Source organism: Coregonus lavaretus (genome assembly GCF_964263955.1).
Source record: "Coregonus lavaretus genome assembly, chromosome: 17".
Classification (NCBI taxonomy): domain Eukaryota; kingdom Metazoa; phylum Chordata; class Actinopteri; order Salmoniformes; family Salmonidae; genus Coregonus; species Coregonus lavaretus.
Window position 1 is genome coordinate 403,289 of NC_140004.1, and position 14,725 is coordinate 418,013.

The following is a 14,725-nucleotide window of genomic DNA, read 5'->3' on the forward strand; positions in this document are numbered from 1 at the left end:
ACAATATCCACAAAGAACATGTTTTCCACTCAGTTTCAACCTGTTGTTGAACTTCTTTCCTCAAATTGATCAATCACAGTGAGGTGAGTTTTAAAAGCACATACTGTTTTGATTATCTGTTTGAAGTGATTTTCGATTGCATTTGCTTTGACGTCAGAGCGGTTAGAGGGACAATCGAGCCCTGAGTACCAGGCCATCTGTCACGCCCTGGCTCTGGGGACACTTGTATGTTGAGCCAGGGTATGTAAGTTCTATGTGTTTTGGTTCTATGGTGTATTCTATGGGTGCTATTTCTATGTTGGCCAGAGTGGCTCCCAATCAGAGGCAACTAGTGTCAGCTGTTGCTGGTTGTCTCTGATTGGGAGCCATATTTAAACTGTCTGTTTTCCTGTTGGTTTTGTGGGATCTTGTTTCTAGTTGGTTTGTGTTAGACCGTGAACTGTCACGTTATCGTTTTGTTGTTTTGATCGTGTATTCACTAAATAAAGAGTATGTTCGTCTGCAACACTGCGCCTTGGTCCTCATCTCTTACCGACGATCGTGACAGAAGATCCCACCAAGACTGGACCAAGCAGCAAGTCCAGGAGCCATCGCCTGAGAGATCTCTAGCGGATCTCCTTCGCCTCCTCGACTGGGTCAAGCCATGTGAGGAAGAGAGGGGCTTGACGTGGAAGCAGAAGGGCGAAAGGCTGGCAAAGAGTATGGAGACCTGGTCCACGGGTAGGAGTGAAGCCCATAAAATGTTTAGGGGGGGGGCTAACGCCGTGGACGACGGGGCAGCAGGAGACCGCGACAGAGCAGCCCAGCGGGTTGGCAGAGGAGGCCGCCAGGTTACGGGGGCCACTGGTCGAAGAGGGGAAGGAAAGTGTGGAGGCACGGCGAGAGGTACTGGGGTGTGTTACCAGTCCGGTCCGGCCCGTTCCTGATCCCTGCATAGGGCCAGTGGTGTGTGTCCCCAGTACGGTCCGGCCTGTTCCTGCTCCCCGCACCGAGCCTATGGTGCGCGTCTCCAGCCCGGCCCGGCCTGTACCTGCTCCCCGCACCAAGCCTATGGTACGCGTCGTCAGTCCGGCACGGTCCGTGCCTGTTCCCCACACCAAGCCAGTGGTGTGCGTCGTTAGTCCGGCACGGCCCGTGCCTGTTCCCCACACCAAGCCAGTGGTGTGCGTCGCCAGTCCGGTTCGGCCCGCTCCTGCTCCCCGCACCAAGCCTATGGTACGCGTCGTCAGTCCGGCACGGCCCGTGCCTGTTCCCCACACCAAGCCAGTGGTGTGCGTCGCCAGCCCGGTCCGGTCCGCTCCTGCTCCCCACACCAAGCCAGTGGTGTGCGTCGTCAGTCCGGCACGGCCCGTGCCTGTTCCCCACACCAAGCCAGTGGTGTGCGTCGCCAGTCCGGTCCGGCCCGCTCCTGCTCCCCGCACCAAGCCTATGGTACGCGTCGTCAGTCCGGCACGGCCCGTGCCTGTTCCACCGGTGCCGGACCAGGCACCGGTGGAACAGGCACGGGCCGTGCCGGAGTTCCACCGGTGCCTGGTCCGGCACCGGTCAGCTGCTTCACGCCGGAGCTAGAGCAATCCGCTCCACCAGTGTGCAGTCCAGCTCCGGTCAGCGGGGCCAGACCGGACCAGGGATACTTTGGGGGGTTGGAGAGGGAGTGGGGATCAGGCCCGGAGCCGGATCCGCCGCCAAGGCGGAGTGCCCACCCGGTCCCTCCCCTGTGGTATTTAGTTGACGCGGTAGGAGTACGCGCCTTTAGGGGGGGGTACTGTCACGCCCTGGCTCTGGGGACACTTGTATGTTGAGCCAGGGTGTGTAAGTTCTATGTGTTTTGGTTCTATGGTGTATTCTATGGGTGCTATTTCTATGTTGGCCAGAGTGGCTCCCAATCAGAGGCAACGAGTGTCAGCTGTTGCTGGTTGTCTCTGATTGGGAGCCATATTTAAACTGTCTGTTTTCCCGTTGGTTTTGTGGGATCTTGTTTCTAGTTGGTTTGTGTTAGACCGTGAACTGTCACGTTATCGTTTTGTTGTTTTGATCGTGTATTCACTAAATAAAGAGTATGTTCGTCTGCAACGCTGCGCCTTGGTCCTCATCTCTTACCGACGATCGTGACACCATCAGTGACTTGATGATCATTAGGGAGTTGCATACTAACAACACATGTCCAGATAGCACAAAAGGAGATTACTCAATGGTCACGTGGGATTTTACTGCGGTCATGACTCATGACTGCCGGTGTGGCAGTAATATGGTCACCGCAACAGCCCTAGTTATGCCTAATATAGCAATTCATATTATCTTTCCATAATTAATTATTGTTAATGTACATCTCAAAGCCATGCATGCAAGAAGCCTTGACTTGTCTGGTGCACACAAATGTTCTGTCCTCAGTTTGATTGAAGGCCTCAATCTGTCTTTTTGCCTTGTAACTGATTGCTTCTAGAAAGAGAGAAGGAACAACACATGATCAAGCTGAGCTATCTACTAGTTCAAAGCAATGAAATACCTAATTGTTACCCAGTATGAACGTACACTGAGTGTACAAAACATTAGGAACACCTGTTCTTTCCATGACATAGACTGACCAGGTGAATCCAGGTGAAATCTATGATCCCTTATTGATGTCACTTTTTGAGTTTATTTTTGTTTTCTACAGAGACAGTGCACATTAATGAATGTTTCAGTAAAAGTGCTTGTTTTAGCCAGCCGGCTAACTTTCAACCGCAGTCCCCACTTCAATCAGTGTAAATGAAGGGGAGGAGACAGGTTAAAGAAGGATTTTTAAGCCTTGAGACAATTGAGACATACAGTGGGGAGAACAAGTATTTGATACACTGCCAATTTTGCAGGTTTTCCTACTTACAAAGCATGTAGAGGTCTGTCATTTTTATCATAGGTACACTTCAACTGTGAGAGACGGAATCTAAAACAAAAATCTAGAAAATCACATTGTATGATTTTTAAGTAATTAATTTGCATTTTATTGCATGACATAAGTACACAAAAAATGTATGCACGCATGACTGTAAGTCGCTTTGGATAAAAGTGTCTGCTAAATGGCATATTATTATCATATTATTAGTGAAGACATCAAAACTATGAAATAACACATGGAATCATGTAGTAACCAAAAAAGTGTTAAACAAATCAAAATATATTATTCTACAATATAAAAAATACTTATTTCCCTCATTAAAATACAAATCAATTTATAACATTTTTGACATGCGTTTTTCTGGATTTTGTTGTTGTTATTCTGTCTCTCACTGTTCAAATAAACCTACCATTCAAATTATAGACTGATCATTTCTTTGTCAGTGGGCAAACGTACAAAATCAGCAGGGGATCAAATACTTTTTTCCTCACTAGCCTCGTTATTGTTATCTATTGTGTTACTATTTTCTATTTCCATTTGCTAATTTTCATACTTTTTAACTCTGCATTGTTGGGAAAGGGCTTGTAAGTAAGCATTTCAAGATAAAGTCTACACCTGTTGTACACCTGGGCTGGGTGGTAGCCTAGCGGTTAAGAGGTTGGGCCAGTAACCAAAAGGTCCTTGTGTCCTTGAGCAAGGCACTTAACCCTAATTGCGCTGGATAAGAGCATCTGCTAAAATGTATCTTGTTTTTGGAGCATGTGACAAATAACATTTGAGTTGAGGTCCTGTACGACTCCAGGGCAAGGAAGCATGCAGGAAAGACCATCGCTGACCCCTACAAAAATGATCCTCTGGCAGGCAGTTTAGGTCAATCATGACCAAAACTTCCCGCCACCTGAACAGTTTCTTTCCCTGGGCTGTGGCCCTCACCAACCAGCCATCTGGCCCATATAGACTAATTATGCATTCTATGCTGCACACAGCATCAAGCCATCTCTGAACTGTTCCAAAAATAACTGCATTTGCACTCTGTTCATCTCTCTGCATTTAGATATACACTGAACAAAAATGTAAACGCAACATGAAACAATTTCAAAGATTTAACAGAGTTACAGTTCATATATGGAAATATATGGTACTCTGTTCACAAGGTTTACATCAGCAAACCGCTCACCCACACGACGCCATGTCTGCCATCTGCCCGGTTCAGTTGAAACCGATATTCATCCGTGAAGAGCACACTTCTCCAGCGTGCCAGTGGCCATCGAAGGTGAGCATTTACCCACTGAAGTCGGTTACAACGCCGAACTGCAGTCAGGTCAAGATCCTGGTGAGGACGACGAGCATGCAGATGTGCTTCCCTGAGACAGTTTCTGACAGTTTGTGCAGAAATTCTTCAGTTGTAAAAACCTACAGTTTTATCATCTGTCCGGGTGGCTGCTCTCAGACGATCCCGCAGGTGAAGAAGCCAGATGTGGAGGTCCTGGGCTGGATTGGTTACACGTAATCTGCGGTTGTGAGGCCAGTTGGAGGTACTGCCAAATTCTTTAAAACGTCATTGGAGGTGGATTATGGTAGAGAAATCAACATTTAATTATCTGGCAACAGCTCTGGTGGACATTCCTGCAGTCAGCATGCCAATTGCACGCTCCCTCAAAACTTGAGACATCTGTGGCATTGTGTTGTGTGACAAAACTGCACATTTTAGAGTGGCCTTTTATTGTTCCCAGCACAAGGTGTAATGATCATGCTGTTTAATCAGCTTCTCAATATGCCACACCTGTCAGGTGGATGGATTATCTTGGCAAAGGTAAAACGCTCACTAACAGGGATGTAAACAAATTGTGCCAAAAACTTGAGAAAAATAAGCTTTCTGCGTATGGATCATTTCTGGGCTCTTTTATTTCAGCTCATGAAACATGGCAATAACATGTTGTGTTTTATTTTTCAGTATATTTGTACTAACACTGTAAATGTGTACATCCACTGTATACCCACTGTACAGTATATTTGTATATCCACTGCTCATTCTCTTATAGCTCTATGCTCTCTGTACTAAGTTCTTGCGAAAGTATTCACCCCCTTGGCATTTTTCCTATTTTGGTGCCTTACAACCTGGAATTAAAATTTATTTTTGGGGGGTTTGTATCATTTGATTTACACAACATGCCTACCACTTTGAAGATGCAAAATATTTAAATTTTTGTGAAACAAACAAGAAATAATACAACAAAAACTGAAAACTTGAGCGTGTATAACTATTCACCCTCCCCAAAGTCAATACTTCGTAGAGCCACGTTTTGCAGCAATTACAGCTGCAAGTCTCTTCAAGTATGTCTCTATAAGCTTGGCACATCTAGCCACTGGGATTTTTGCCCATTCTTCAAGGCAAAACTGCTCCAGCTCCTTCAAGTTGGATGGGTTCTGCTGGTGTACAGCAATCTTTAAGTCATACCACAGATTCTCAATTGGATAGAGGTCTGGGCTTTGACCAGGCCATTCCAAGACATTTAAATGTTTCCCCTTAAACCACTCGAGTGTTGCTTTAGCAGTATGCTTAGGGTAATTGTCCTGCTGGAAGGTGAACCTCCGTCCCAGTCTAAAATCCCTTGAAGACTAAAACAGGTTTCCCTCAAGAATTTCCCTGTATTTAGTGCCATCCATCATTCCTTCAATTCTGACCAGTTTCCCAGTCCCTGCCGTAGAAAAACATCCCCACAGCATGATCCTGCCACTACCATGCTTCACTGTGGATGGTGTTCTCGGGGTGATGAGAGGTGTTGGGTTTGCGCCAGACATAGCGTTTTCCTTGATGGCCAAAAAGCTCAATTTTAGTCTTATCTGACCAGAGTACCTTCTTCCATATGTTTGGGGAGTCTCCCACATGCCTTTTGTCGAACACCAAACGTGTTTGCTTATTTCTTTCTTGAAGCAATGGCTTTTTTCTGGCCACTCTTCTGTAAAGCTCAGCTCTTTGGAGTGTACGGCTTAAAGTGGTCCTATGGACATACTCCAATCTCCGCTGTGGAGCTTTACAGCTCCTTCAGGGTTGTCTTTGGTCTCTTTGTTGCCTCTCTGATTAATGCCCTCCTTGCCTGGTCCGTGAGTTTTGGTGGGTGTCCCTCTCTTGGCAGGTTTGTTGTGGTGCCATATTCTTTCAATTTTTTTAAGGATTTAATGGTGCCTCGTGGGATGTTCAAAGTCCCTGATCTGTACTTCTCCACAACTTTGTCCCTGACCTGTTTGGAGAGTCTGCATGGTGCCACTTGCTTGGTGGTGCCCCTTGCTTAGTGGTGTTGCAGACTCTGGGGCCTTTCAGAACAGGTGTAAATATATACTGAGATCATGTGACAGATCATGTGATACTTAGATTGCAAACAGGTAGACTTTATTTAACTAATTATGTAACTTCTGAAGGTAATTGGTTGCACCAGATCTTATTTAGGGGCTTCTTAGCGAAGGGGGTGAATACATATGCACGCACCACTTTTCCGTTATTGATTTTTTATACTTTTTTGAAACAAGTTATTTTTTTCATTTCACTTCACCAATTTGGACTATTTTGTGTATGTCCATTCCATGAAATCCAAATAAAAATCCATTTAAATTACAGGTTGTAATGCAACAAAATAGGAAAAACGCCAAGGGAGATGAATACTTTTGCAAGACACTGTAGGTATGTTCTTTGATACGGTTGGTAAAGCTGACGACTTCTCCGAATTGAAAGACACAGACTGGCTGGGCGACTTTTCTTTCGGTGTGGACATATTGGGGCATCTGAACGAACTAAATGTGAAACTGCAGGGAAATTGTGATTTTGTTGGGACTCTGCTGTTGGGACAGCATTATGTAGGCCCTAACAGTTTGTGGGCACCGCTTGTCACCGTTATAGTGTAATGAATGTATTGTTTAGTGTTGTGTAGTGGCTTTGCTAGCATGCATCCCCCAACCATTTTTCTGGCCCCACCAAGATTTACATGCTAAAATCACCACTGCTTTAGGTTCATCCTGTTTCCATTGATCATCCTTGAGATGTTTCCACAACTTGATTGGAGTCCACCTGTGGTAAATTCAAATGATTGGACATGATTTGGAAAGGCACACACTTGTCTATATAAGGTCCCACAATTGACAGTGCGTGTCAGAGCAAAAACCAAGCCATGTGTAAGGGATCGGGGGTTGGCAGGATCTAGACAGAGTCTGACACTTCCCCGATCTACTGAGAGGGGGAGTCATCAGACTCGATCTGGTTCACCTGAGTTCTGAGCACACCTGTCAGTAATTAGTGTAGGATTTAAGGTGTGCTCAGAAGCTCATTCGGCGCGAGGTATTGTTCCATTGTGACTTGCTAAGCGTTTTGTTCCGAGAGAGAGAGAGAGAGAGAGAGAGAGAGAGAGAGAGAGAGAGAGAGAGAGAGAGAGAGTTTGTTGTTTTGATTACCCGTGTATCCGACCTGTGCCTTGTTGTTTGACTCCCCGAATTGCTTAATCCTCTACTTGTCTACCCCAGTGATTACCGTTCTCTGATCCTGTGCCTGTGACCTCGACTACGACTAAGCCCGCTCCTTTGGTACCTCTGCCTGTCTATGCCTGGCCCGGTTTTGACCACAGCCCGCCCGACCACGATTAAGCTATTCCCTTGTCTGTACTCTAATAAAGCATCGCTATTCTGCGATTGGATCTTACCACTCTGTCCGAGTATTCATTACACCATGAGGTCAAAGGAATTGTCCGTAGAGCTCAGAGACAGGATTGTGTCGAGGCACAGATCTGGGGAAGGGTACCAAAAAATGTCTGCAGCATTGAAGGTCCCCAAGAACACAGTGGCCTCCATCATTCTTAAATGGAAAAAGTTTGGAACCACCAAGACTCTTCCTAGAGCTGGCCAATCGGGGGAGAAGGGCCTTGGTCAGGGAGGTGACCAAGAACCCGATGGTCACTCTGACAGAGCTCCAGAGTTCCTCTGTGGAGATGAGAGAACCTTCCAGAAGGACAACCATCTCTGCAGCACTCCACCAATCAGGCCTTTATGGTAGAGTGACTGATGGAAGCCACTCCTCAGTAAAAGGCACATGACAGCCCGCTTGGAGTTTGCCAAAAGGCAACTAAAGGACTCTCAGACCATTAGAAAGAAGATGGTGCCAGGGTTCATCAGACCATTAGAAACCAAGATTGAACTCTTTGGCCTGAATACCAAGCATCATGTCTGGATGAACCCTGGCACCATCCCTACAGTGAAGCATTGTGATGGCAGCATCATGCTGTGGGGATGTGTTTCAGCGGCAGGGACTGGGAGACTAGTCAGGATCGAGGGAATGATGAACGGAGCAAAGTACAGAGAGATCCTTGATGAGAACCTGCTCCAGATCTCTCAGAACCTCAGACTGGGGCGAAGGTTCAGCTTCCAACAGGACAACGACCCTAAGCACACAGCCAAGACAAAGCAGGAGTGGCTTCGGGACAAGTCTCCGAATGTCCTTGAGTGGCCCAGCCAGAGCCCGGACTTGAACCCCATCAAACATCTCTGAAGAGACCTGAAAATAGCTGTGCAGCGACGCTCCCCATCCAACCTGACAGAGCTTGAAAGGATCTGCAGAGAAGAATGTGAGAAACTCCCAAAATACATGTGTGCCAAGCTTGCAGCGTCATACCCAAGAAGATTTGAGTTTGTAATCGCTGCCAAAGGTGCTTCAACAAAGTACTGCGTAAAGGGCCTGAATACTTATGTAAATGTAAATTCCGTTTTTTATTTGTAATAAATGTGCAAACATTTCTACAAACCTGTTTTTGCTTTGTCATTATGGGGTATTGTGTGTAGATTGATGATGGAAAAAAACAATTTCATCAATTTTAGAATAAGGCTGTAACGTAACAAATTGTGTAATAAGTCATAGGGGTCTGAATACTTTCCGAATCAAATCAAATTGTATTTGTCACGTGCTGAATACAACAGGTGTAGACCTTACAGTGAAATGCTTACTTACAAGCCCTTAACCAACAATGTTAAGTAAAAAATAGATTAGTAAAAAATAAAATAATTAAAGACCAGCAGTAAAATAACAGTAGCGAGGCTATATACAGGGGATACCGGTACAAAGTCAATGTGCGGGGGCACAGGTTAGTCATGGTAATTGAGGTAATATGTACATGTAGGTAGAGTTATAGTGACTATGTATAGATAATGCACTCTTTATTTAAGTGATTGTCACGATCGTTGACAGACGGGTCAGACCACGATGCACCAAGCCCTGTCTGGACCCTGGTGTGGGAGGCCCCGACCCTGGAGAGGGGCTGACGTCTGGGCCTGGAGTAGAACCGCTGCCCGGAGCTGAACTGGGCACCGGTGGAGTGGACTGCTCTGGCTCCGGAGTGGAGCCGCTGACCGGAGCTGGACTAGGCATCGGTGGAGCGGACTGCCCTGGCTCCGGAGTGGAGCTGCTGACCGGAACTGAACTGGACCCCGGTGGAGCGGACTGCCCTGGCTCCGGAGTGGAGCCGCTGACCGGAGCTGAACTGGACCCCGGTGGAGCGGACTGCCCTGGCTCCAGAGTGGAGCCGCTGACCGGAGCTGAACTGGACCCCGGTGGAGCGGACTGCCCTGGCTCCGGAGTGGAGCCGCTGACCAGAGCTGAACTGGACCCCGGTGGAGCGGACTGCCCTGGCTCCGGAGTGGAGCTGCTGACCGGAGCTGGACTGGACCCCGGTGGAGCGGACTACTCTGGCACTGGACTGGAGCAGCTGACCGGAGCTGAACTCGGCACCGGTGGAGCGGACTGCTCTGGCTCCGGAGTGGAGCCGTTGACCGGATCTGGACTGGGCACCGGTGGAGCGGAATACTCTGGCTCCGGAGTGGAGCAGCTGATCGTAGCTGGACGGGGAACACGCACCACTGGTTTGGTGCGGGGAGCAGGTACGGGGCGTACCGGACTGGATAAGCGCACCACTGGTTTGGTGCGGGGAGCAGGTACGGGGCGTACCGGGCTGGCAACATGCACTACTGGTTTGGTGCGGGGAGCAGGTACGGGCCGTACTGGACTGGAAACGCGCACCACTGGTTTGGTGCGGGGAGCAGGTACGGGGCGTACCGGGCTGGCGACAGGCACCACTGGTTTGGTGCGAGGAGCTGGCACAGGCCGTACCGGGCTGTGGAGGCGCACTGGAGGTCTGGAGCGTAGAGCTGGCACAACCGATCCTGGCTGGATGCCCACTTTCGCACGGCACGTGCGGGGCGCTGGCACAACACGCACTGGGCTGTGAACGCGCACTGGCGACACAGTGCGTAGGACTGGCGCAGGATATACTGGACCGTGGAGGCGCACTGGAGACCAGGAGCGTTGAGCCGGCACAACCCGTCCTGGCTGGATGCCCACTTTCGCACGACACGTGCGGGGCGCTAGCACAAGACGCACTGGGCTGTGAATGCACACTGGCGACACAGTGCGTATCTCCGCATACCTATGTTCCTCAATGAACACACGCTCCTTTTGTTGCCTGACCAGCTCCTCTCTCCATGCCTCCACTATTTCCTTCTCCCTACGGGCCTCCTGCAGCGCCTCCTCTTTAAGGGAGCTCTCCTGCTCTATTCTCCATATCAGCCCCCGTAATGTGGTGGCCTCCTCTCTTAAACTCTCGATCCGCAGGTCTTGGAGGACCTCTAAAATAGCGGCCTCCTCCTCTATAGTCAGCCCTTTCACGGCCTCCTGCTGCCTCGTCATCCATCCCGTGTGCCCCCCCCCCCAAACATTTTCTTGGGGCTGCTTCTCAGGCTGTCTTCGTGACCGTTGATCCTCTCCTACCCCTACCCGGGCTTCCTCCTTCGCCCAGGGTCCCTTATCGGCTACACTCTCCTTCATTGCCTCCCGGTAATGGACGGCCTCCTCCTCCGTTATTCTCCCCCAACCGAGGAGGACATCTACTAAGGTTACCTCCTGTTGAGTCCCAGGCGTTTTCTCCTTCTGGGCACGCTGCTTGGTCCTTGTTTGGTGGGATCTTCTGTCACGATCGTTGAGAGACGGGTCAGACCAAGGCGCAGGATGGTATGCGTACATATTTATTAATGACGATAAACACTTGACAAAACAACTAAAGCAACGTAACGTGAAGATCAAACAATGGCTACACACTAACAAGCCAAACATGAGTCAAGATCCCACAACTAAGGTAGGCAACCAGGCTACTTAAGTATGATCCCCAATCAGAGACAACGAGCGACAGCTGCCTCTGATTGGGAATCACACACGGCCAAACATAGAAATATCAACCTAGATCTACAACATAGAAATACACTAACATAGATCTCAACAGAAAACTCACACCCTGACCCAACCAACAAGAGTTCTCTCGATCAGGGCGTGACAGTGATAATGCCCGAGAAGCCAGTGTTTGTTGGATATATTGTCACAGGTGTTGTTAGGCCTGAGACAAAGTCAAGGGCTGACAAACCGTGCCAATATATCCAACAATCATCGGCTTCAAGGGCATTATCACCTTTATAAAACGGGTTACCACCATATTCATATAATTATTTACATATTTTCATTCAAAATGTTATTTCGATTAATTTATTCGTACTATTTCATCCTTCCACAAGATATAGATCCAGGCTCTGTCGCAGCCGGCCGCGACCGGGAGACTCATGGGCAGCGCACAATTGGCCCAGCGTCGTCCAGGGTAGGGGAGGGAATGGCCGGCAGGGATGTAGCTCAGTTGATAGAGCATGGCGTTTGCAACGCCAGGGTTGTGGGTTCAATTCCCACGGGGGGCCAGTATAAAAAAAAATATGTATTCACTAACTGTAAGTCGCTCTGGATAAGAGCGTATGCTAAATGACTAAAATGTAAATGTAAATATAGTCCCGACACAAATCTATGGTTGCTAAAGATGCGACCCAGTCGTTCGTTCTTTTTGTTCTGTATCTATGGATGCGACCCGGTCGTTGTCTTTTTGTTCTGTATCTATAGACGCGACCCAGTCATTCGTTCTAAATGTCATTAACATACTGGCTGGCAACGTTCTTATCCCTTGCTTGCTAGCTAGCCAACTACGGCTAATTTACAGTTACGTCAAAACGTTCCGCCAGAATAACAGCCAGCAAAGTAGCTGCATTTCCATTTGTTTAAGCTGTTTTGTAGTTACATTTATTTGGATGCATCCATAACAATCAGCTTTTGATGCGCGACTTTGCCTGGCAGAGAAAATGTGCTCTTTTGTCAGGACACTGTTCAGACAAAAGACAGACCATCCATGACATTCATTTGAGCTGATTTTAATAAATGAAACCATACATTATCTTTGTTATCCACCACAGTTGACATAGCTATAGCTACTTATTGTATGTCACATTTATCTGTACATTCCCCTGGATGGTGCATTAGTTGAAATATCTGTCGGAGTCTTTGCTACTACTTCTGTGGCCTTGCTTCAGCCTTTTGGGTGTTGATGGTGCTGCAATGTTCTCTTTGTTTTCGGCCAGGATGGTACTCCAGCGTTTTCTGTCTGTCAGTGAGGGACACCAGTAGCTATGGAGCAAACCTTCGCACTGATGCCCACTCACTGACATAATCTCCCTCGCTTCTAAACCAGCATTGGCCAGTTTCTGGACTGTTTTGGTCCTGATGCTGTGATTTGTGTATGTAGTTGTTCCCGCTGCCCTGCAGATCTTGGGTAGAAGTGCTGCCAGATAGTTCACGCCCATCGGCTCTGACAGGCACCAGATCTAGTCCCAGATACACTCTCCTCTCCTTGGGTGGAGATAAAATGCAAGGGCGTTCTCCAGGCATTTCGATAGATATTTCTACAGTGATGCCACCGGGCATAGTGGGTTCCCTGGCTGCTCGAACATGAATCCCCTTTTGGACTCCCTGCCCCTCTCCCTTGGGTCCAGATGATTCTTTGTGGCCTTGTTATATGCGAGAGCGGTGTATCTGAGAGAGAGAATGCGTTGTTATAATATTTTTTTTCCAGTAGCCTAATTACGAGTGCAACTTAGAAACACAAACAGGCTATGAACAACATACCTTAGACCGTTCTCGTCTGTTTTTACGAGAAAATAGTTGGGCTTTAGTTGTCTGTTCCCCTCTTTTCCTGTTCGACCCAAATGTAACTGGAGGTCGAACCACACTTTCTGGACCAGACCCCTTGGTGTACCGGGATTAGAGCCTGGGAGTTTTGGAGCTGGGCCATGTCCTTATCAGTGATGGGAGGGTTGCTGTTTGTGATATATTTTCCTTGCTGCCTTAGCTGTTTGATGTTGCCTAGAAATACATGATTCGGGGTGGTAAATTAAGTGTCCTTCATAAGGCACCAGCTGCGACCGATGGGTGGGTCATTTAGAAACCGGTTGAGCCCAATCTGGAGTGCCAGGTAGCTACTTATGCCGTACTGCTCCCCCTTCCCATTTTGTACATTTCCATAAAACTGTCAGAGAAGAATGTTAAACTCTTCCTTAGTGACAGTTTTGAAGTCAACAACTTTTTTATTCTCTGCTAGCCAGCCCTCGAAGCACCGCACAGCCCAGTTACATATCTGGCTGTGTTTGCAAAATCACTACATATCCCATTGAGCCAACTGGGGAGAGGCTGCCTGTTGTCACAGTTCCAAGACCAGTCAGAAACGTCCAGCTAACCCTACGCCTATGACACCGGTGAATCTCAAAACTGAACTTGGAGCCGTGTTAAGCAATGATATCCTTCGCCGCTGTCGTCTTACGACAGATATCTCGAACCATGACTATTCAACAAAAATGTTAGTTTCCAGCAAATTTCTTAGTTACATGATTATATAACTAGCAAGGAGTTTTGAAGTTGAGGGTGCAGTATTTATGAAGTTTGGCAATGAGGATGAAAACTAGCATAGTTCAGCAAGCCAGCTAGTTTAGCCAGGGAAAACGAGTTCTGGCCTAGTGCGCATGTGGGCCAGCTGGGCGCACATGCACACTAGGCTAATTCAGGAGACTAGTTGTTATGCCCTGATATCAGGAGCTGGTGGTGAAAAGTTTTATTAAACAATTCAGAGACTTAAACTAATAAATCAGATGACTTATATTTAAGGAGAGCAAATCGATATACAATCCTGAAATCAGCAGTAACTGTCAATAGTAAAACAAAGGTTAAAACGATGTTTGAGTGAACCTGAATACAGAAAATGAATGACTCCTCCTCCTCACCATGAGGACATGTATGTCCATTGTAAGAGTGATCACTTGGCTATCTTGTTAATATAATAGTTGATCATCTTTGGTTGAAGTGCGGTCATCACTAGTAACCCAGCCACAAAGTCCTAATTTTGGCTAAACCCATAATTTATTTAAAACCTTAACCCTAACCTTAATTACACTGCTAACCTTATACCTAACCCTTACTTTAAATTAAGACAAAAAAAGAGCACATTTTTGTTTTCATTAATATTTACGATATAGCCAACATTTTTATAATTGACCGAATATGGACAGACCGGAGCCTTTCGTTTCCAATGGGAGCAAATGAATCATAGTGGGTAGAAGAAGCAAGGAGGTGGGCAGAGACAAGAACGAGCTAGCGAGATCCTATTGGCGCGTTCTAGCATTTATTTACATATTTCAATTAGGGAACGCCTACTCGGTGAAGTGCGCGTGTGCAATAACTCAATTCGCTCTTGTACTTCTTCCAAACAACACCATTTGTTAAAACTTTGGGACAGGGTAAAGTCTACAAAATGCAGTCCACTCTGTGTGTTACAGATTACAGTTTTGGAAACAGAAAACTGAATGGCGATCAAATGTTTCATCGATGAGAAAATGTGCAGAATTTCGGCCAAAATCCATCTTCTCCCACTGCCGGCCAATGGGCTTCCTCCCATCACCATATGTGGT